This window comes from Pongo pygmaeus, chromosome 1 (assembly GCF_028885625.2).
Source record: "Pongo pygmaeus isolate AG05252 chromosome 1, NHGRI_mPonPyg2-v2.0_pri, whole genome shotgun sequence".
NCBI classification, from domain to species: Eukaryota; Metazoa; Chordata; class Mammalia; order Primates; family Hominidae; genus Pongo; species Pongo pygmaeus.
In genome coordinates, this window is record NC_072373.2 from 53,140,224 (window position 1) to 53,164,555 (window position 24,332).

The 24,332-nt window shown below is 33.0% G+C and overlaps 1 protein-coding gene across 7 annotated transcripts in view; it reads left to right on the top strand.

The window, feature by feature from the left end:
* KCNT2 (potassium sodium-activated channel subfamily T member 2) overlaps positions 1-24,332 on the top strand; it is a 392,642-nt gene that overhangs the window by 216,679 nt on the left and 151,631 nt on the right. The window lies entirely within an intron of this gene.

Sequence of the window (24,332 nt, forward strand, 5' to 3'; positions counted from 1 at the left end):
TGTACTCTCATAGGTATTAAATATGTAGATTCCAATATTCACAAGATATGAAATGAGGCATTTGCATTTCCATTTATTTAAATAGCTCCTTCGGTTTACCCTAAATTGTGGAAATATAATCATGATTATAATTTATGTTTAAAAAGTAAGCAAAGTTTACTTTTACCAAATTGTCCTTTTTATAATAAATTTGTCAAAATAACATGATTGAAACTGCGAATTCTGGAGTGAGACATTTCATGGTGATGTAGTTGCTGTCCTGTGTACTGACTGCATGACCTCAGGCTTCTTCAAGTCTTTAAGGTCGAGTTTTTCAAGTTGTAAAATGGGGATGATATGAGAAACAACCCCCTCATGTCATTATAATACTAAAAAGGATACTCGGAAGTATCTTTTTAATTTTTAAGCCACCAGTAAGTGATACCTATTTAAGCAATTGGTATAATTTATATCTTGAGTGCCTATTCGTAATCTTCATAACAAATTTAAATTATACTTGTTTAGAGGAAAACTAACTGGGCTCTCTCATAATGTTTTACAAACGGTTTATAAGAGAGATTTCAAAAGCATATAATTCTGAGCTTACACACATTTTCTCAGAGAATAGAAAATATAAGATATCTTCCCAACTCATTTAATGGGAATAACATAGCCTTGATACAAAAGTCATTAAAGATAGTTTTGGAAATGACATTTAGAGTCTAACTTAATTGGTTAACAGAGTTGAAAAATTATATAAAATATTTTAGCAAAACAAACCGAGTAATATATTTATAAAAGAATATATAATCACCAAGTTGAAATTATTCCAGAAATAGAACATTATGTTAAAAGAGAATAACCATATCATAATTTTAATGAATGTAGTAAAGTATTTGAGACAGACTTCAACATTCATTCACAATTAAAACTTAAAAAAAAAAACTATTGGAAAGCTAGGACCAAACTTCTTAACCTAAGACAAGTTATCTTCAAAATAACCAAGAAAAAAATTATATTTAATAATCACATATTAAAAAGCTGTCATTTAAGTACAAACATAGGTGTCTACTAAATCAACTTTTATCCAGTATTTTTCTGGAAATCATAAAAATGGCAGTGAAGGTGGGAAAAGTAAAAGATATAAGCATCAGAACACAAGAAATAAAATTGTCATTGTCCATGTATCATCAAATTCTCTACAAGGAAAATTAAAAAGAATTTTTTTTTCTTTCTATTCACCTTTTTCTTAGAGCATCTCATCTATTTATATAATTTGCAAAATTAAAACTCTTCTTCAGTATCCACTATGAGCTTCAGTTTTGAATCTTCAACTACGTGGTCAATATCTCTTATTAGATTTCTAACAGCCCTCTTAAAATTAAGATGTCTAAAAATAGTTATTGATTTTTCTCTGACCTAAAACCTGTTTCTCACCCATTATTCCCAGCACCATCTGTTTAGAACTCAATCAAAAACCTGTGAGTCATGCTTTCCTTCTCTGCATCCAATCCCACATCTTGTCCTATCGGTTGTACTACCTAATCCACAGCGGCATCACAACCCTAGTCTACGCCATTATCATCTCTCACTTAGGCTGTTTCAAAAGAGTCCCTTTTCATCTTTTTCTGGGTATTCACATGTTGTATCTATAAGCTTACTGCTGCACTTCATGTCCCCCAGAACATTTGCAACAGTGATTGCTGTTTGTGTATCACAGGAGGCAGCTCCATCTTCATACCTCCACTGTCAGCCTAAACTCATTTTCTTTTACCAGAATACAAATTCCAATACCCTTTCACAGTATCATTATTTTTTAAAGATTCTTCCTTGTGAATAATTTGTGTCACCTTTTATGGTTCAAAATTCAGATGTTATTGTGGCTTTGGTTATGTCAAATCATTTTTTTCCAGTGAGAGACTTTTTTACCAATATAATATTTTTGTTAGAAGTGGCAATTGGTACTGAAACATATGACAGAGGCAATGGCAGCGTGCCATAGACATGACTAATACAAAAATGTGTTTTTGTAACATCTTGTATTCTCTGTCAAGCTCTTGTGGGTGTAGCAATTCTAGTAAAGCTTCTCTAGGGTCAAATATCGGATCTACAATCACCTGGGGAAACCTTATGCTTCCATGTTGTGGAGCCCTTCATAAATTCCCCTCCTCAGTTGCAAACCACGATTAAAGGGCACAATATTATGGCAGTTTAGTTATCAGACATGTTTCTTTAGCTGAACATTTAATCAGACTGAAATCAACTTCATATTTTCTTCTCTATTGTGCATTTCCTAAATCATTAAATGCACACACACACACACATGCACACACCCCAAAACAAAAAAGAAAAAACAAGTACTTTACTAGGAGGATAACTTCTTCATTGAAAAACCTTGAATGAATTTTGAAAATAAACTGTGCTCTCCAGTTAATCAATTTCAGCTGAATGAAGTTTGCTGTTTGTCTCCTAGTCAGATAAAGTTACTCCGAAAATCAGTGGGAGGTAAATTCATGTTTTAAGAGTAAATTAATAGCTGAATTTAGATAAACACAGTATCTCTATCTTCCCAATAAAGTGTTATGTCGTCTGTGAATATTCAGTTCTCTTAGCTTCCTCATCCAGTTTTCTTTCAACTGTTGGGTCCTATGAAAATCTCCCACTTCATTTGAACAGATATGAGAAGAAATACAAATCGAATTGGCAAATTTTCACCCACAAGTAGGAGTAAAGGATGTAAAAACAAACGAGTGAAGGAAAGTGTGAATTATCTACTTTCCATGCCTGTTTTTTAGTCCAGAGGCTACCCTTGAGATATTTTCTATGCTTTGGTTATGGTATTTCATATACAACAGAAATTGACTGTAATTTGTTCATGAAAAGTAGACCCATATCTCAACAGTAAAGTGTTGACTGAATGAAATACTTTGTACTTCTCAATTCAAACCTGCCTAGAAGAATGCATCATTATACCAGAACAATAGGAGTTAGTTCTTCTAACAATTAAAAAAAAAATTTTAATTACAATAAGAAGTTAAAAGTCCAAGAAAAAGTAAATGTACTTTTAGCAATGTCACAGACAATATTGTTTAAACATGTATCTTTCATAGAGTGTGATTCCCATTATAAAAATAATAATATTTAAAGTGCACGCACATACATGCCCATATCTTGGAGAAATGATTTGACCAGAAAATGAAGGTTTTGCTCAACTTAGCCATCATCTGTTTTGTACTAAATCACTAGATATTCCAATGCATCACTTTTTCCTACCCAAGAAAGAGAGTGGGAAAATATTTCCAAGCAATATAAATATTGGAAATCATCTTAGCTGTTTCTAAATAACATATGGATGTGCAGGCTTGACTTTCACCAAATGGTAAAGTGTGAGTTTTTCATGCTGAATGATTTCTTCATTTCCCATATAACACCCACATAGACATCATTTTAAACTTCATTTTTACAACCTACTTAAGAACATAATGCTTAGAGTTGTTATATTTTCAAAATATAAAACATTAAGCCTTTGAAAATTCTCATTTTTTTTTGGATGGAAATCTTTTCTCTTTGATTTTTTTTTATTACTGTGGAGATCATCAGAAACTACTTAACATAAGGCCATGTTCAAGCCCAACACTGTCTGGAGAATCTTTAATTTTTTAAGCCATTCGTCACTATTTTTACTTTCAAAAAATCAAACTTACACTGTTTAAAACAGTTATACAATTAAAAAAAAGTATTCTCTCCATCTACATTCAAAAACTGTTAACATTTTGCCACTTTTGACTAATCTCTTTGTATGCATACCCAAATACACACATATTTTTATTTCAGCGGAGCTCTCTTAAGCATAAGGAAATTCTCCTACATAACAATGCTAAAATTTTTACCCCTAAAATGGTCAATAATTTTATGGATCCAGTTTATATGCAAATGTTATCAATTGTCCCTCAGATTTTCCTTAAATCTGTATTTTAAAATTCAGTATTAAATCAAAATTTTATTTTTACTACATTTATGTTTTTCATTTCTTTGTAAAAATTTTTATGCAATAGTTTTAGATTTATGGAAAAGCAGTATAGATAGTACAAAGAGTTCTATATACCCTCTACATCCCACAGCTTCTCCTAATGTTAATGTGGTATATATAACCATTATCCATTTAATCAAAACAAGAAATTAACATTGGTGTTGATTATTTTTAAATGAACATTTAAAAATTTAAATATTGCAAAAGATGTTTAAGCCACCTTTCCTGTTTATTTTCCTTGACATTTGATTAAATTGACACTGGATATTAGGTATTTCAAGACATTTTCTTGTGGGCCACTTATGACTTAATTAACTAAAATAATCTTTTGTTTATCTCCATTAATGTTTTTATAGTTGTATATTTTCAAACACCCAATTTCTTGGTTCTGAGTACCAGAGTAAAATAATACTTATTTTTTTAGAAAGTGCCAGACATATTCTATCATATCCTATGCCTATGGTATTTAGTCTGCCAAATAGTTCCTTGATATAAATGTCTTATGAAAAAGACCAGGTATGCTCTCTTTCACTCTTAAATACTTTTTCATAACATTTTCTATATTTGTACTATGATCAATTTGTTGTTCTATGCGCTAGTGACATAATGATGAACAAGATGTAATAGGTGTCAATTCCAGTGGCAGCTTTTCTCATTGCCTTTACCTGTCACCCTGTAAAAAAGTCAATGCACTTTTATATACTTCCCAAGAATACCACTCCAATGGGCTTATCCTTACTACATAGAGCTTTAGTTGAAGCCTTACAACCCCCTTTTCCTGCCCTTCATAACCTCCATGTATATCAAACCAATGATTCCAGTTATGCTCTAGTCTCACTGTATATTGCTTGATGAATTTAGTCAATCTCATACACCTACAATATATAGTTAAGGCTTTCATGATTTAGTTTCCCCATCCCAGAAGTAATTGGTTTTGCTTTGAAAAGAGTCTCCTAACATATGTTTTTTTTAAAAAAAACAAAAGAGTGAATGAGATCTTAACAGTAGGATGGCCAGCAAGTGGAGGTGACAATTCTTATAATGGGGTGTTAAAACTATCATTGCCTCAAATCACCTTGCCTTGGAACTTCATATTGTGCACATACACATACACAAATACATGTGTATGCATCCATGTGTGTATATGTGATTGTGAATTAAATTTTACTAAGATTTTGTTTTTGGAGAAGTAGTGTGAGAATAATGCAAGCATTAGGTAAAGGCATACAATTTTAACTAGATAAAAAATAAAAAACTCTAGGGGCAATGTTGAGTGCGGTGAGGAGGACAAAAAAAAAAACCTCATAAGAGTGATTATTTAGGAAGCTATTATAGCTGTCCAGGTGAGAGATACGGAGAGAGCTATCATAATGGAAATGGGGAGTGAGAACATATACGTAAAACATTTCATATATTTTCTGTAGACTTAAAAATCAGCTGACTGCAGCAACCAAGGGAGATTGAGAAAATCATTTTATCTTTGCTACTCTCACTTTTTCATATATCTTCACACTCAATATAAATTCTGTCATAGTACTGAACTAATTGATTCATAGTCATTTCAATATCTATTTAACACCAGAATATGAGTTTAAGTGCCTTATATGTCCAGTGATTGCACAGTGCTTGACACATAACATCTAATTATTGTACTATACAGAATATACAATTTAAAAGATCCACTTAGAAAAGTGATAATATAACCTAGCAAAATAAAAAATATGCCAAAATATATGAAATAGTTTGCAAGTACACAAGTAATGTTCCATCATGTTGTGGAAAAAAAAATTCTAGAAGAGAGAGTGACACAGAAAAAGAGCACCAGAAATCTAAAAACAGCGCTTTGTAATTTTTTTCTGAGTATTAGGTCACACATGTACAAAATGAAACTCTAAGAGCCAGGCTAAAAACAACCACAGAATCATAAGCAGAAAAATTCTCAGTACTCAAACAGGGTGGGGAGATATTCACACTCTGAGCAGACATAGTAGAATGACCTTGGCTATCAGCAGGGCATTTGAAATCTTATGAGATACATAGTTTGCTAGTAAGATTGACTTAGCCCCAGAGTAAAGGGTACTCTAAATAGATCAGTATTCATTTTCAGTAATAGAAGCGTACCACTAACTTTTCAATTTACAGTGACACAAACCTATTATCTGTGTTGCTGTGGGTCAATATTCCAGGAATGGGTTATGTAGCTCCCCTCGTCAAGGTCTCACCAGTCTGCAATGAAGATATCCAGTTGATCTATAATCTCATTTGAGGTTTGACATCTTAGAACTTTGTCTACTAACACTGCCCTTGAAAGCTTAAAAATCCAGCAGGCCTTCAAGGTATCAAACTAATTCTACCAAAATGAAGCACCCCATTTTAAACATTGTATAAAGTAACATTCACATTGGCCAGTACCCAATTGAAATGACTAGACATATCAATAAATGGGAAATTCCGACTGTGATTAAGGTAGAAATAAAACCTGTTCTGTACAAGCTTATATCCACAAAATAAAGGAGAGGAGAAAAAAAATTTATAGTGATTTTGTAAGGCCGGCATTATTTGATTAGGCCAAAGCCAAAGACATCATGAGAAAAGAAAATTGCAAACTGATACATTTTATGAACACAGATGCAAAAATCTTCCAGCAAATCAGTAGCAAATCCAATTCAGTAATACACAGAAAGAACATACTGTTACCTAGCTGGGTTTATCCCAAGGCTACAATAGTCATATAACATTTAAAATCAGAGCAGTTCACCATATTAATACATTAAAGGGGAAAATAAGTATATGATCATATCAACAGATGCAACAACAGCATTTCAAAAATCAGTAATGTTTTTACCAAAAATTTGTGCATACTGGAAATAGAAGAAAAGCAACATTATATTTTTATTATACTTGATGCTTATAGGCTGAGTACTAAACTCTAATATTGAGACATCAAAGCTGTGTGTTCTACTTCTATTCACACTGTACTGAAGGTCCTAACCTGTGCAATAAGGCAAATTAAGTAAATGTTAATGTATATGTTAGAAAGGAAATAGTAAAACTAGCTTTATTCATAGGCTAAGTGAACATTTCTTTAAAAATGGTAATGAATCTATAATAAAGCTAGTAGAACTAATGAATGAGTTAGGAACATCAAAATGATCTTCCTTATACAGAAATCAATTTTATTTTTCTATGCTTGTAAAGATAATTTAGGAATTTAAATTAAATATAACCTGTAAAATTCATCAAAAGTATGAAATAGATATGGGAGAATTTAATAAAATATGTGCAAGTCTCATTTAAAGAAACTATAAACATTGCTGAGAGAAATTTTTAAAGAGCTAAATAAGCTGAGAATGTAGCTTATTTCAAGGGTTAAAAGATTCAATATTTTAACATGTTAATTATATCCAAATTAACCTATAGATTCAATACATATTTCAACTGAAATTATAGCTGGCACTTTGAAATATTAATAATCTTATTTTAAATAATATAAAAGTGTAAAGATAATATTCATAACAACTATGAAAAGGAAGATTCATGTCAGAATATCTGTAGTACCTCTGTTTTGAAGCTTTACTGTAATACTAAAGTATTAAAGATAGCATGGAATTATCATAATGATAGACAAATAGATCAATGGAACAGAATACAACCTAGAAGTAGATCAACTTGTATATTTTCATCAACGATGCCAAGTTAATTACCTTGGAGAGGCGATAATCTTCAATAGATAGTTCAGGATCAACTTTATATCCTTCTGGAAAAAATATATATCTTGAGCCTTACCTCACACCACACAGTGAATATTAACTTGAAATAAATTATACGCTTAAATGTAAAAAGTGAGACTACAACATGTCTAAAATAAAACATAAAGGAATGTTTTCACAGGCTTGAGTAGCAAATATTTCTTTGCTGAGACACACAAAAACCAGAAACCATAAGAGAAAAAAAAAAAGAAAAATTGGCTTTCATCAAAATTAAACCTTCCACTCTTCACAAGACAATTTCAAAGAATGGCGAACCCCAGACTGGGATGAAAATATTCACAATGAATATATCTGAGTAAATTTGAATCCAAACATATATAAAGAACTCCTACAATTCAATTTTAAGAGTCCAAACAAACCAATAAAAATAGGTAGTAGAAGAATCGAATGGACATTTTATACACACACAAGGATATACCAATGACCATTAAGCATATAAAAAGATGGTCAATATCACTAATCATCAGCAAAATGAAGACTGGAAAGCAATACCATTGCACACACAGAATGCCAAACATTAAAAGGATTCTTAGTATCATGTGACTGAAACTCTCATGCCCTCTTGAAGCTTACATTCTAGTGGGAAAGATGGTTTGAGCAAGAAAGTACTTAGATGGCTACTAAGGGAAAAAAATGCAAGCATCAAGGAAAGCTTAAAATAGGATGGACATACAGATATGATAGATGAATTTTGGCAAAGGGACGTGTAAGTTATACACTGACACAGGAATGGGTTAGTTATATTTAAATGAATGCAGATATGAGTGATTCCTGAATGTTGCCATACGGTAAGAAACCAAGGTAGAAAATGGTGTGGTGAATTAACAGGAACTGAAAACACTTAATATGGCTGCACCAAGATAGAGGATAGTAGGAAATGGGGGCAAGGCAAAGATAAGATTAGGAAGAACTTTATAATTCACTTGAAAAAGGAATATATAGTAGTAGGTAGAAGATGCGTTTGTGGATGATTACTATTTTTAATTTACTTATAGATTTTTGCATATTCTCGTTTTTCTAACAAGATCCAAATAAACAAGCATAATTAATACCATGATAAAATTTGTGAATGGTTATATCTAAGCAGTGAAATTGTTATTCACCTAATTATAACTATAAATTATGTTTATGTAGACTACAATACTATGTTTACGTGAAGTAAAATATCAGTTACTGTTAGCAAAATATATATAAATTTATGAATATGTATTAGTCTATTGCTACATTTTATAACCCATGATCAATCTCACTTAATATTTTCATAAAGCCACTTTCATTCATAACAAATTCTCATTTAAGCCATCAAGCTACGCTGTATAATCAATCATAAGGACTAAATTGATAAATCTGCCAATAGCTAAATCCTTCTTGAGAATGCTAACTCTGCTTCAAATAAGGAATGAGAAATAAAGCAATTTAAAAAGTGGTAGCTATTTGTAAATATTACCAAGATGAATATGATTAGTGGGATTTCTAGGTTAAATGGTATTTGTACTTTTATGGTTTTTAATACACAATGCCAATTTGCTCTCCAGAAATATATTACTTACCCTTGAAGAAATGGGCAGTACTAACTTTTGCCCTTTGGTAGAAAGAAAAATAACATAAGAACTACAATAATTATTATAGTAATAGTGGTAGTCAACACATGTAGTACTTCCTGTGCAAGGGCTACTGTTCTAAGGCACTACTTATAGGTTAACTCAGTTCTCATTACAATTTCATAAGCTAGTATATTAGTTATATATTGCTGCATAACTACCCCAGAACTTTGTGGTATAAACAACAATGTAAATTTATTATCTCAGTTTCTGTGGGTCAGGAATTTGGGAGAAGTAATAATCTGGATATTTATGTTACAATGAAGATGTAGGTTATTTAGGGTGGTTGCAGTTATCAAATAACTACAGGTATTTGAAGGCTTGACTTGCGTAGAATATCTGTTTTCAAAGTGGTTTACTTACATGGCTCCCAAGTTGGTGCTGGTTGTTGGTAGGAGATCTTGGTTTCTTACATGTGGACCTTTCCTCTGGGCTGCTCGAGCATCCTCATGATGTGGCAGCTGGCTTTTCCCAGGGCAGATGATCCAAGAGAGAGCAAGGCAAAGCCACAATGCCTTTTATGGCATAGCCTTAGATATCACACTTTGTTATTCTGCAATATCCTAATGGTTATACAGTTCATCCCTATTCTGCTGTGTAGGAGGGAACAGCACAGGCATGAATACCAGCATGTAAGAGTTATTTGGGGCAATCCTGGAGGCTGGCTACCACAGACAGATTATATTATTATTTCAATTTTACAGATGAGGAAACAGATCCAAATATATATATGTATTTTTAATGCAGAAATGGTGCCATACTAACTGGTTGAGACAGTACTTGAATCCACATTCTCTGTCTCCAGAATGTGTGCTTTTAAGAGATATGTGGTATTGCCTTTAATTCTTCATTAAAATTTTAAATCTTTATTTATTACACAGAGTTGTACATTCTTGTGTTTTTTGTTTAATTTTTGCATTTGTATATAAAATTTATCCCTGTGCCCTTATTTTCTGTTTGGCAATTTTTTAATGAGTTATAGAGATTTTTTATATTCTGAAATCAGTAGCAATTTGGCTTTTTATATGCAGTCTTGTGCTGCATAACGACATCTCAGTCAACAATATACTGCATATACAGTGGTGGTTCCATAGAGTGTAATACCATCTTTTCACTGTACCTTTTTCTATGTTTAGACATGTTTAGTTACACAAATGTTCACCATTGTGTCACAATTGCCCACGGTATTCAGTACAGTAGTATGCTGTACAGGTCAAAAATAGTGTGTGGATAGTACATGATTGGAACGTCAAACTGATTTTATTTTTGGAATCTGCTGATGTGAATATCATATTGAAGAGTTGTGTGGGCTGTTTTGGGGTGGTTGAAGTTGGTGATGTTGAAGAAGGGCAATTCAGAGTAGGTAAGGACTCCAACAAGACAAAACATTTGGCTCAATTGTCTCATAAAATAAAGCTCACTTTGCATTAAGAATTCCTTTTAAAGTGCATATTCCTCTTGGTGAAACTGAAATTTCAATCTTTTTTATATGTTACTTTATTTGGGTTATTAGGTGAATATCTAGTTGATAGTAGCATCTACCTATTTGTCTGTCTGTCTGAATGTCTCTCAATCTCTTATTCTATAAGAATAGACATTTTGGAGGATGAGGGAATGAAGATTAGGTTGTTATGGGAGACTTCTAAAAGATAACCAGTGGCCAAAAAGTGGGTTCTAAATGCCTAATTCAAGGGATTATTTTATGTATTTTATTGTATTTATTTTTTTTTATAATTTTGTCCGCAGTAATGGTTGCCAAAAACAGTTTTAACAGATTTTTTTTTTTTTTTTTTTTGGAGATGGAGTCTCACTCTGTCACCCAGGCTGCAGGCTGGAGTGTGGCACAATCTCAGCTCACTGCAACCTCTCCCTCCTGGGTCCAAGCGATTCTCCTGCCTCAGCTTCTTCCAAGTAGCTGGGATTACAGGTGTGCACCACCATGCCCAGCTAAATTTTTATTTTTATTTTTAGTAGAGATGGGCTTTCACCATGATGGCCAAGCTGCTTTCAAACTCCTGACCTCAAGTGATCCGCCCACCTTGGCCTCCGAAAGTGCTAAGATTACAGTCATGAGATTATATGTGACAATCATAAATTTGGCTTTGGTTTTTTTTTGTCCGGGAGGATCAGGCAAATTGTAGCATCTTTCCTCATTGGTAAGGGAAGAGTATGGGTGGGCTCACATAAATGCACATTTCTATGTATTATTTATTTTTATGAAACAAAACTTTACTTGTTATGGGGCTTTATAGCTTACTGTATGCTTTCCTGAGTCACTTCAATTGAAGTTAACAGCTTTAGTTTCTTACAGCTTTAGTTTCTTACAGCTTTATTGTGGTATATTTGATAAATAAAATTGTATAAATTTAAGGTGTACAATGTGATGATTTGATATACAGATGCATTATGAACTTATTTACACAATCAAGTTAGTTAGCACATCCATCACCTCACATAGTTCTCTTTTTAATGTGTGTGGTTAGAATATTAAAGGTCTACTTTCAGCACATTTCAAGTATAAAATATAGTATTGTTAACTACATAAGAATTACAGCTTTTTGTGATTTATAAAAATAACTATGCATTTTTTTATCTAATTTGCTACAAGGTATAGCTGGCCAAAGACTTAACATACTTACAGGCAAGGGATTCAGACTCATGCCATGTGACTCCAAATCCAATGATTCTTTAAATCAAGCACAGGGCAACATTGAATACATTTTCCTACTTTATATAGCATTTCTGCAAATGCTGGGGTTACATTTTAGTCTTCGTAGAATGCCTGATTCAAAAGTTTCTTTTTTTGATTTAAAGACCCGAATTTCCTGAGGGTTACAGTAAAAATGATGTATAATAGAAGATATACTTTGACCCTGTCATCACTCCCGATGATTCTTATTTATACTATTCAGCCCATAAAGTATCCAAATTCAATCTTCTTTCCATTTTGCTTATTCAATCACCCAGTGCTATAAAACACTCTCCTTCCACCTCATCAACTCATCTACTGCAGTGTTATTCAAAGTGTGGTCCAAAGACCAGTTTCATTCCACAGACTTTTATCAAGCTACAACATGATAAATACAGCAACTGAGAGCAGCATTTTAGAAATTTTGATAGCGATTTGACATTGCCACGACATCCAAATGCATAATTAATGGACTGTCTCTTTGGAAAGCATGTAGACTACTAAGCATATAGACTAGTTTGGGCTATATCCAAATCATAGTTGAATCACATATGGCATGAGCTGCCTGTGTGCTTGCAATGGGTTATGACCCGTTCTTTCTTTTTATTTTACAATTAAAAAGAAAAAGAAAACTGGCCCTTCATCACAAATAGCTTGAGAACCATTATTCCATTTCATCATCAGTCTAGAGTCTTCCTGTGCCTCAGTTCCGTTTCTTCTCTTTTTCTCTCTTTAAGGAACCTGAACTCTGTAGTCTGCCACTTCATTCAGTCAGCCACATGTCAGTGTTCTGACTTTCTTTGTTTTTCATTTTTTTCCCATAGCTTTTGATCAAAAATAAATACACATGCAAACAAACAAAATTCCAGGTACGCTGATCCTTTTTTTTCACTCCTTGACTGGCACTCCTGGAAAAACAATAATACCCAGTGGGTCAGATTTGTGTTACCATAAACTCATATTCAGGCAGCTCAAAGCGGCCCTTAACGTTGTAGTTTTTTGTTTTTTTCTTTTAATCAAATTATTCTCTTGCTCTTGTAATTACTATTTCAAATTTATCTCATTTTCTAATACACAGATATGGGAAGCCAATACATGAAAATTTCCTTAAATTTTCCAACTTATTTTCCAAATGTTAATTTATGTTCACTTATTGCTTCCTGCTTTTTCCTATTGTAATTGAAGGATTTCCTTTCCATATCTTTGCTGAGTGCCCAATTACCTCATAACCTATCAGCAACCTCAGCAATATTTTTCCTTCCTTAATCTTTAGATTTCATTCTTTGTTAACATATTTCTGTAAACATTTCCGTTTCTTCCTACCTCTCCAATTTTATTTTTAAGAAATTCTGCATACTTTCTTCGCCTTTCAAATTTTTCTTAATTATCCTTAAAATATTTGGTTAAACAGGCCGGACATGGTGGCTCATGTCTGTAATCCCAGCACTTTGGGAGGCCGAGGCGGGCGGGTCACAAGGTCAGGAGATTGAGACCATCGTGGCTAACACAGTGAAACCCCGTCTGTACTAAAAATACAAAAAAAAAAAAAAAAATAGCCAGGTGTGGTGGCGGGCACCTGTAGTCCCAGCTACTCGGGAGGCTGAGGGAGGAAAATGGCGTGAACCTGGGAGGCGGAGCTTGCAGTGAGCCGCGATCGCACCACTGCATTCCAGCCTGGGCTATAGAGAGAGACCCCATCTCAAAAATAAATAAATAAATAAACAAATAAATAAATAAGTAAATAGATAAATAAATAAATAAATTTGGTTAAGTGTTATTTCCTTCAGTGATGCTTTTTTCATTCCCTCAGAGCAGGCAAAGTATCTGTATATCCTCTTAATACATATGCATTTACTTTCTTTTTACCATTTATTGCAGTATTTATTTGCTACTAATAAATCTTCTAGAAATCTTCCAAAATATTTTTGAATCAGTCACTCAAATTATTTTAGTTCAGCTACAATATTGTGTTTTGTGGTTGAAAAGGAATGAAACTGATCTCAAAGGCAAATTTGCCTACATTCGCTCAAACTTCACTATTACACGACAGGTGTTTGGGGAGCTTGGTTGTTGTATTTTCTCAGTCATCAGTTCAGTGTAATGGCTGCTCCAGCCATTTGTTCATCTGGTAGCAAGTGGTAATCTTTAAGTGGCTTCTACAGAGGGAAACACTGCTACATTATGTTACCTATTTTAAGTGCTGGTTAATCAATTTTAGAGCTGTATAGCTTTTGTAGAGTTCTTTGTAGATAGTTTGAATTTAATAAGTAATAAATTTAGCCAAGTTACTTCACTATTCTGAATATCTGATTGCTTATCTGAAAACTACTTAACACAATATATATCATATAACTTTTATGAGGTTTAATAATATATATATCACTTAGCATGAAAGCAGAAATATTATTTAGTATTATTATTTTATCAGTAAAAAGAAGCTTCAGTAAGTGTCTTCTATACTATCAGAAGCTGATAAAGGATACTCTTGGTTAGAACCTAAAGAAATTGGAGGAAAATAATTTTTCAAAAATATTAAGACTGCTATCTATTTCTGAGAGGTATAAAAGAAAAGGAGGTTAATGAAATTAAAACTGTTTTGCACTAGGGTGGAGGAAATTTGACCCCCCTTTTGAGTATTTAATAGCCTGAAACATCAAAAAAGATTATATTTATTGTACTAAAATAAGTGTTGAAGCAATTGGAAAAACAGAAACATGCTTTTTACTTGTATTATTGAAATGAAATAAATGTTTTACAGAAAATTGCAAATCGCAAATTGGGCTAGATTCTATGCATTTAATAAGCATTCTTATAGTTAGATCTGGTGAAACTAAGTGACTTTTAAGGATTTACTTAAATCTATTTTTAGCCATTCAGTGGCTGAATGCCTCACAATCTTTGAATTGGCAAAGTTTCTGAGGTGTTCATATGCGCGCGCGCACACGCACATACACGAGTGGTTATTTTATTGATTAAAGTAACAGGATCAAAATAAAACTCACTTGATTGCAAGACATTATCTATTCTCGTATAAGAAAAAGATACGATTTTTTGTAGCAATAAACCCACTCTTGCTTGCAAACAGAATCTAATAAGCAAAGGATATGGGAAAGATTTTATAATGCAATTTAATCAGTTGTTCTATTTAATTAACTTTTTCCCCATAAAATAAAAATGACTAACATTTAGATTTTAAAATTCACCGTGGTTCATTTTTCTGTTTAAAAGCCATTTTCCAAAGGATATTTGATTTCTGTAAATTAAAACCCAGCACTAGATTGGTTTACTGCACTTTCCACTATTTACTGTTTTCCAAAGAGCTGTTACCTAGCAACTGCATGGAAGAGGTTTCTAGTACTTTAAATCACACAAGAGCTCAGAATATAAGGTGATGTAGACTTTTAAGAAAATATCCTGACTTGTTTTAAAGTAACTATCAATTTTATTTTTCATAAAGTAAAAGGGACTTGAAGACAATTTTGATTCATATCTATCAATAAATTTGCATCTCAACTGTAATTTTTTATTTTAGAAGCTTTTAAACGGAAAATGACAGACATTAGAATAACAAAGAAGAAATCAAGAATCTCACATAATACTACTATTTTAAAAGTCATATGCTTCTAAAACTCTTTCTCACCTGTTGAGGCAGTTTCTATTGACAGTTTGATGTTTATCTTTACACACTATTTTCTGTGCATATCCAGACACACATACAGGCATATACATGAGCATTCTTGCAGAATTCAGCATTTTTACAAAAGTGAGACCATGTTTTAATTGTGTAACAATGGAATTATGCTATTTTGTTTTGCCACTTACATTTTAAAAGTATGCTGTTGGCATTTGTTTCAAGATAGTTTATTGAAATCTATCTTTTTATTTTAATAATGCAGGATTGTGATGATCCATAATACTTGTTTAGAATTCTGATTAGCATTTTATACTCATTTTCTATTTTTTTCCTCAGACAATTCTATGAGGTAAACACTACTGTAATTCACATTTTAGAGATGAGGCCTGTTAGGCCTACGGATTAAGAAATTTGCCCATGGCCTGGCACACTCACTGGTGATACCACTTGGCCACTTGATCTCTTATGTCTTATCAAGCAATAGTGAAGAAAGATCTAAGTCAGAATAAACAGAAACTTTAAATGGATGAGAAGAAAATACAAGATAAGATGCATATACATATATTTTGTATTTTCTTCTCTCTCTCCATATATACAGAGAGAGAGAGAGAGAGAGAGAGAGAGAGAGAGAGTCTCACTCTACTACCTAGGCTGGAGTGCAGTGGCACAGTCTTGGCTCACTGCAGCCACTACGTCCTGAGTTCAAGCGATTCTCCTGCCTCAGCCTCCCAAGTAGCTGGGATTACAGGCATGCACCACCACACCTGGCTAATTTTTTGTATTTTTGGTAGAGACTGGGTTTTGCCATGTTGGCCAGGTTGGTCTCAAACTCCTGACCTCAGATGATGTGCCCGCCTCAAGCTCCCAAAGTTCTGGGATTACAGGCATGAACCACCACGCCCTGCCACATATAATTTTTGAATAGGAAACACTTTCTTCAACAAAGGAGGGGAATTAGAAGCTAGAAGGAAAAAAATGACAGATTTATATTTGATAAAGAGTTGTCCTTTGCATAATCAAAGCTGTGCTTTTGCTACATATGTTCTCTCACCAACAAGAAGAAAAGAGTTTAGGGAAAGTGATTTTGTATACAAAAAGTAATCCAGAGTTTATACATTTCTGCACATTGTCCCATCAGACAAACCCTAGTAATGTGGCCATATCCATCTAAAAGCGAAACTGAGATATGTAATTTCTACCAGAGCAGCCATGAATCCAGGTAAAATATGACAGTGGGGTGGGGGAAGTAAGAGCGTCTATTACTAAAAAGAAAGAAAGAGAAAATGGATACTGGGGGAGGTAGTAGTTTTAGCCATGGTTCAAGCCTTTAGGCACCCAAGTAACCATGCATAACATTATATATATAGATCTATAATATATATAATTATATATACAATGTTGTTTATATATTATATATTATTAGATATTATATTACATATAGTATTATATATTAAATTATTATATATAATATTGCTGTTATATATACATTACTTACATATATAATGTTTATCTATATAAATGTATATAATACATAATGTTGTACATGGTTACTTGGGTGCCTAAAGGCTTGAACCATGGCTAAAACTACTCTCTCCCCCACTATCCATTTTCTCTTTCTTTCTTTTTAGTATGTCTATTAGCCATTTACTGGCTACTATAAATGGCATTCATATAGCATCACTAAAACTTGGAGTATTTGACATAGGGAATAAATGAGAAAACACTCATCCATTCCCTAAGACAAATACTCCAAGTTTCATCAAATGCTACATCCAGCTCAAAGTTCAGGATATCTGGAAAATGCAAAGTCGGATCTAGATGTGGCTCCTAATAATCTAGCAATATGCACATTAATAAATTTGCTAAGTGGTCCCAGGACCACTACCCCATGTAGATACACAATAGTAGAGGAAGAAGGTTGTAATAAAATAATGGTTTTTGGAAAACAGAAGAAGGAAATGCACAGTAGTCATTGGTCCATAGTATGTCCTGTGGCACATGAATTGAGAAACCTCCAAAGCAACATATAAAATTCCTTAATTAAACCTTGATTCTGCTCTTTAGAGGGTAATTCCTTTGTCCATTCATATGCATGGCTCACTATTCTCTGTGGCCACTCTTGAAGTTGAAATTCGAGTGGATTTCTTCTAGGCCTCTCTATGTGTCAGTAACTGTGTTCAAAGTTCTTTTCTAAGAACCTTGTTAAACCTGACTTACTGGATTTTGTTGCCCTGTCCATATTGCCATCTTTCGTGTAATGGTGGATACCTTGGTATCATCTGAAACAAGTTTCAATGTGAAGGCAGCACTGCACTTTAATCTGATTTTGTCACAGGTCTGTCTTTATTGGTTTGGCTGGGAAGTCTAAATTGGAGGCCTCTGATAAAGGCTCTGAAAGGGAATGTCATCTCCTGCTATTTAGGATACAGTTCACTTTTTCAATTCTGCAAGTGTTCATTTTTATACTTTTTATTAGATTTTTGATCACAAGCAAACAATGTACTACTTAAGAGAGTTCTATTCCCTTCTCTTTCTGCTTGCAAAGTGATCAGTTGTTACCTCAGATCAGCTCTCTATGTATTGCTGACTAAAATCAGCAAGGTGCTGCGAAGAAACATTAGTATACTTGCCCTTTTCAACCACCTCTTCTAAACATCTCTCCATAGATAGGTGGTTTTTGCATACAAAGGGGAAAATGGGTAGTAGGGGAAAATAGCAATTACTGTTATTGATGTATTTCTACAGTAGGCATTTCTATATTATCTAAATTTTGTGACTTTCTCTTCTATTTTTAATTACAAAATTATTTGATAAAAATTGGCAGTTTTTGACTTGAAATTCTCCCCCCACCAAAAAAAAAATGTATCTGATAAACCTGAAAATGTACTCTCTCTCCCAGCTCACTGTCACTCTCTCCAACACTGCTTGGTCGTACTATCTGATGATGTTTATGCCCATGAAAAGGATTCTTTTGATGTTCTAGAATAATGTTTCTGTAATTTCCATTCTTTCAGTGTTTTTGCTCATCTCATCCTAGCTCAGCAACCATTCTAGGGTTGTAACTTAGATCATATTGTTACCAATAAACGTGACTCCTCTGTCATCTCCAATCCTAGTGTGTCCTTCTCTGATCACCACTTCCTATCTTTGTAGTTCACTCCCTCTAATGAAGAACTTCAACTATCTTTTGACCATACAAGACCTACAATTCATTGTCCCTACCAAATCTTCACTGCCATTTACACCCATAGGTTTTGTCTTCCCTTCTTAGCCTGCTTGAATGTCATGGCACATTATTAATAATCTACATCTTCAATTCACCATCAATGACTTGACCCTCTCCATTAGTTGGACTTGTTTGTCAGAAGCCAGCCTTAATTCTCACTCTCTATCTTCTTGGTGTAGACTTCCATGCATTTGAAATGTAGCTAAAGGAAACAAAATAAACAAGCAAAAGACAACCTGCAACCTCTAAACTTCAAGCTCTTCCTTAATCATCATTTCCACTTATTTCACTAAAAAAAAATCATAGGAAGAAAGAAACGGAACTTTTATAAACTTCCACCAACAAATCTACCCACCCAACTGCATTTGTATCAATATGTTCTGCCATCTATCCTCTTATTTCAGATAGAAAAATTTAGCAGCAATATGACTGAGAAGGGGCACGGAAAAGGTGTTAGTATGATTACCCAAATTCTGACTGTCTGTGAATCACATTTCAAGGAGAGAGATATATATATCATATATCTATATAGATATAGATATATGATATATCTATATACATATATGTATATATCTATATAGATATAGATATATGATATATCTATATACATATAGATATATGATATATCTATATACATATAGATATATGATATATCTATATACATATATGTATATATCTATATAGATATATATCGATATGTGACACATAGATATATATATATGTGTGTATATATATATATATCCTGTATGTTTTAGAATTTACAATAAGCCTCTAAACCATTTGGCAGATCAAACAGCACTGTTCAACAGAATTATTTGTAATAATGGAAATGTCTATGTATGCACTATCCCATACTGTAGCTAGTAGCCACAAGTGTTATTGAGCTATTAGGATGTGACCAGTATGATGGAGGAATTGAAATTTTATTTGTATTTACTTTTAATTTATTTAAATTTAAATAACCACATGTGACTGGTGGTTAGTGTATTGGATAATGTAGTTTAGAAGGGTAGAAGGGTAATAAATTGTCAAAGTCAAAAAAAGTTGCAAATTTAAAATTTTATTTGAGAATCACATAATTGCAATTCAGGGCATACACACAGGCTGGAGTGGTCTTTGGTATGTCTGAAGAATAAATAGAAGGTTGGGGGCCTTATTTTTAAAAGAAATGTTCTATATTATTTTGAAAGTATGGTCATTGGCACTGAAGAAGCTTTTGGAAACTGGCAATCTTTGGTGAGTAAAGGTGGTAGGTAAAACTAGTTTTAGAATCATGGCAGCTATTAGCTAAAATTTGTCTTAGGGTTACAGCAGGTTGTTTTAGCAGCTGTGCTTGTGGCAGTTTAATTCTTGGAACTAGTGCTAATGTGCCCTGAATGCTTTTTCCTCTTGGCCTCTCGACTCTGAATTTGTTACAGGACCAAAGGTTTCATATGCCCACTACACAGTAACATACCAATACACTGAGACAAGAGGGTTTGCAGCAAAGAAATAATTTAATGATTATAGGAGAGCCAAGCAAGGAGACAGAAGGAGTCCCTCAAATTCATCTCCCTGAGGAGTTATGAGATAGAGTTTTTAAGGAGATGGTGGAGGCCAAAGGGATATTGGGATCATTGACTGGATGGCGTAAGGGGCATGAAATAATCAGAATGTGGAAACAGCCTTCCTTGGTGAGTCAGCTCTTCTTGGGGTCGTGAAGGGTAGCTAACCTCAATGGGGGTCCTTCAGACCAGCTGATGTCAGTAGTTTCACCAGTATGCAGAACTTTAAAGAATATCTCAAATGGAAAAGTTAATGTCTTACAATGCTTAAGTTGTAATCTATAGAGCACTTAAGGGAAGCTATAGTCTTGTGACAGTGTTTATGTGGTTTGTGGGCAATAGGGAAACAACTATGAGGAAGTGGGTCAGAAAGTAAGCTGACCTAATGATTAATGCTAAATGGTGCTGCAAGCTTGTTTTATTTCATTTCTCCTCCTTCTTTCTTTTTTAATTGGTTTAATAAAATTTATAGGGATGGCTTTATTTTAGTTGAATGTGTCAAGAGTGACCCAATTTATGTAATCAAGTCTTACAAGGTGGAATGCTGAAGAGTTGGAAAACTTGAAAACCAATTAGGAAGTTGTTAGCCTAGAGGAAAGAACATCAGAGTTTGAATAACAGTCCACAATCCCTTAGCTGTAATTCCAAAACCAGGAATCTCTGAAACATGAAAATATTTTTGTAGTCTTGGTGGTAAAACACAAAATTATCTGAAATTATTGGTGGTGGTTCCTGCACTGAATTGCCATGAAGCTATTTAACCCTTCATTTTTTCTACTTGGTATAAATATTCACACATTTAGCTGCAGAAACAATGATATTTTTAGGAATAGGTCATTCCTTGGATATATTATATAGCGTCTGGTAGATGAAACATATTGCCTTTCTAAAATCTGAGTATTTTTTAATTCTGAAATTTAATATCTGAGCCTTAAGAATTATGGATGAATTAGAAACCTGTAGGAAGTAGTGAGAATGACAATGGGGAAAAAAGGAAGAGAGGGGAATTTGATTGTATAATCCATAAACTTTGGCTATTATAATGTATTGGGAAATGAGGGGCAGTTAGTATGAAGGAATATTTTCAGTATTTTAATTCAGGCTGAGGATTAGTGGTTAGTTCTAAAAAATGTCCCAAGAGGAAGGATGGATTTGGACCTAAGAGGACAAGTCTAGATATACAAGCAGTTCTATTTTTCAGATTGAGTTTTAGCTCTCTGAGATACATGCAAATAAAGATTATTATCCAGTTGAATATTATATCATATCTTTTTCCTCGTATTTTCCATTCATAGAAATTAAATAGCTTTTTTAATGAAAAGAGTACTGAATTTACATTTGTTCTAACAAAGGCTTTCATGATAATTATATATTATTTATCTAAAAATGGTTATTTTCTCTGATACAGTACTCTGTTTTTATAATAAATATTTTGCAACACTTCTTACACTATTTTGAAATGAAATTCATAGTAAATATAACTATCTATACACATAAAGTATAAAAAATTAGTATAATATTCTAATTCTAATATGAAAGAGAAAAAATGGAAATAATAATAAAAAGCATGTTTTTTAAATATGTAAACACTCAGGCATGAATAAACAAGAAGACTGTGGAAAAAAAAGACACTTTTACCAATGACAAGGTGCTAGCTTTTGACTGATATGTAACATATATTAATTTTTATTAATGATTCACATACAATGCTAAACATAAGAAAGTAAATTTTCTCTTGATTTACACCGCAGTTGCATCCCTAGATAATTCAGTGTACAAAGGAACAGCGCATACATACTTTGTGTTTATGTGTAAAATTGCCACCATTGATGGTAGTACATATACTTTTTGTTGAAAGGGCTGATAGACACTCTAAAACTTTTACCAAATGTAGAAAAAAGACACACGCGAACACAAAAATGACTACTTGAAATTTAGGAGTTTTTTGCTTCCTTCTAATTTTCTCTAATTAGTACTGTTTTTGAAACATTAGCCACTGCAGCAAAATCTTCCCACAGCCATTGCCCCCCAAACTCAGATGCACACATTTTTTAAAGAAAAGGGAGGAGACCTAATTTTTTTTTTTTTACTTTTTAAACCAGTGAAGGAAAATAAAATGAGATATTTTCAAAGTATCACACATCCATCACATTTTCTCACGTTCCCCTACTGAAAGAAATATGGTTTGTGCACTATAGTAAGGAAAAGTTAATAATTGCATGCTACATTGCATATATGGTAATCATACCTTCCAAATTTTCTGTTACAGTTTGAAATTTTAAAAATTCTGTGTTGTAATAAATGTACATATTTTTCTCAGATCATCTGTTCTAATTTTTGATTTGAAATTTATGGGTCCCCTATGTATTGATATCATATGATTCTACAGTAATAACATTCCGGGTTTAACAGTTTTGTCACTCTGTTTTCACAGATTGGGCATACACACTCAAAATTATTTTGAGATAATATTGAAATGATAGTTTAAAGACACTCTTCTTTTGCAAATCTTATGTACACTTCTCTGCATTCAAAATTGTATCTAGAATCTGCTTGCCTTTCCTGCAAAGCAATAAATAATCTGGTTATGTATTTCAAAAACATTTTAAGTCAATTATAATATATTGACAAGTGGGCGTGGGGAGAGAGATTATTAGGAGAGACTTGATATTTTTGTATTTTTGAGTAAATCCTGACATATATCCATAGTATATATTTTCTTCCATAAAATGTGAAAGAGAAACCATAAAAAATGAAAGGAAAATAAAAAGTAGTATGCTATCTCATGTACTAAATCATATTATAAAAACAGGACAGAACGAAAGTCAATGTTTGTCCAAAGCATTTGCTAAACCATTTCCCATGTAACCTTTTCTTCTTTCTTCATAAATTGTATGGTGTTTTGTGTTCATTTTATAGATCTAGCTCACTGACAAATTTGATCTTCTATTTCTTAATTTTGCTAAAAGTGCTACTTTTCTGCCTAAGAATATGTATTTTCTTCGAACTTATAAACCTTCTCTTTATTTTTAATACCAGCTATGCTTGTTTATTTGGGAAAGCAGGTTTTTGTTTTTTCCAAAATAAACAGTATTTAATCACTTTTAAAAAACACGACTTCTGTAGAAAATAGAATATCTGGCATCTGGGCCCTGATTCCTGCATAACAATGCTTGGCCTGAGTAGCATCATTCTCTTTAGATGTGGCCTGCACCTTCCCATGTGCTCTCATTTCTAGCACTGTTATTTTTATGTCATTGAATTTCAGCAGCCTTTTATTATGTTTTCTGGTTGGACCCTATCATCTTTTGGGTTTATGACTTTTAGGAATTTGGAGTTAAAGTACAATTTCAATTTCAATTTATTTTAGCAAATTCTATTGCTTGATATTACAGTTATTTTCATAGTACCAAATATATTTCTTCTATGCTAGGCACATATTATCTGCTAAATCTTTTAATAATTACTTTCTAAAATGTATGCTGTGTCATTATGAATTTGATATATCAATACTCTTCTAAATCAGTACTGTTGTATTTTATACTATAGAATTATCAGAACAAAAGGAGACTTTCTAAAGTATTTGATATATTTTAGACCACACCTCAAACCCACCTGCTAGGCATAGGAAGATTAAGCATTTTACTAAAAGTTGCCAATTTTATTAAGACAGGGTTAAGCATTTTAGCAAAGGTTGCTAAATTTGTTGAGGCAGGAGTGACCCCCAAGCCAATCACTTAACCCATACTCCAGTACTCTCTCTTAGGAGATATATTTCCTGGGGATAAAATTGCACTTGTAAAAACATCTCTAAAACAAGTATGTTTATATTGAGACTTATACCATTTTATTCATTTTG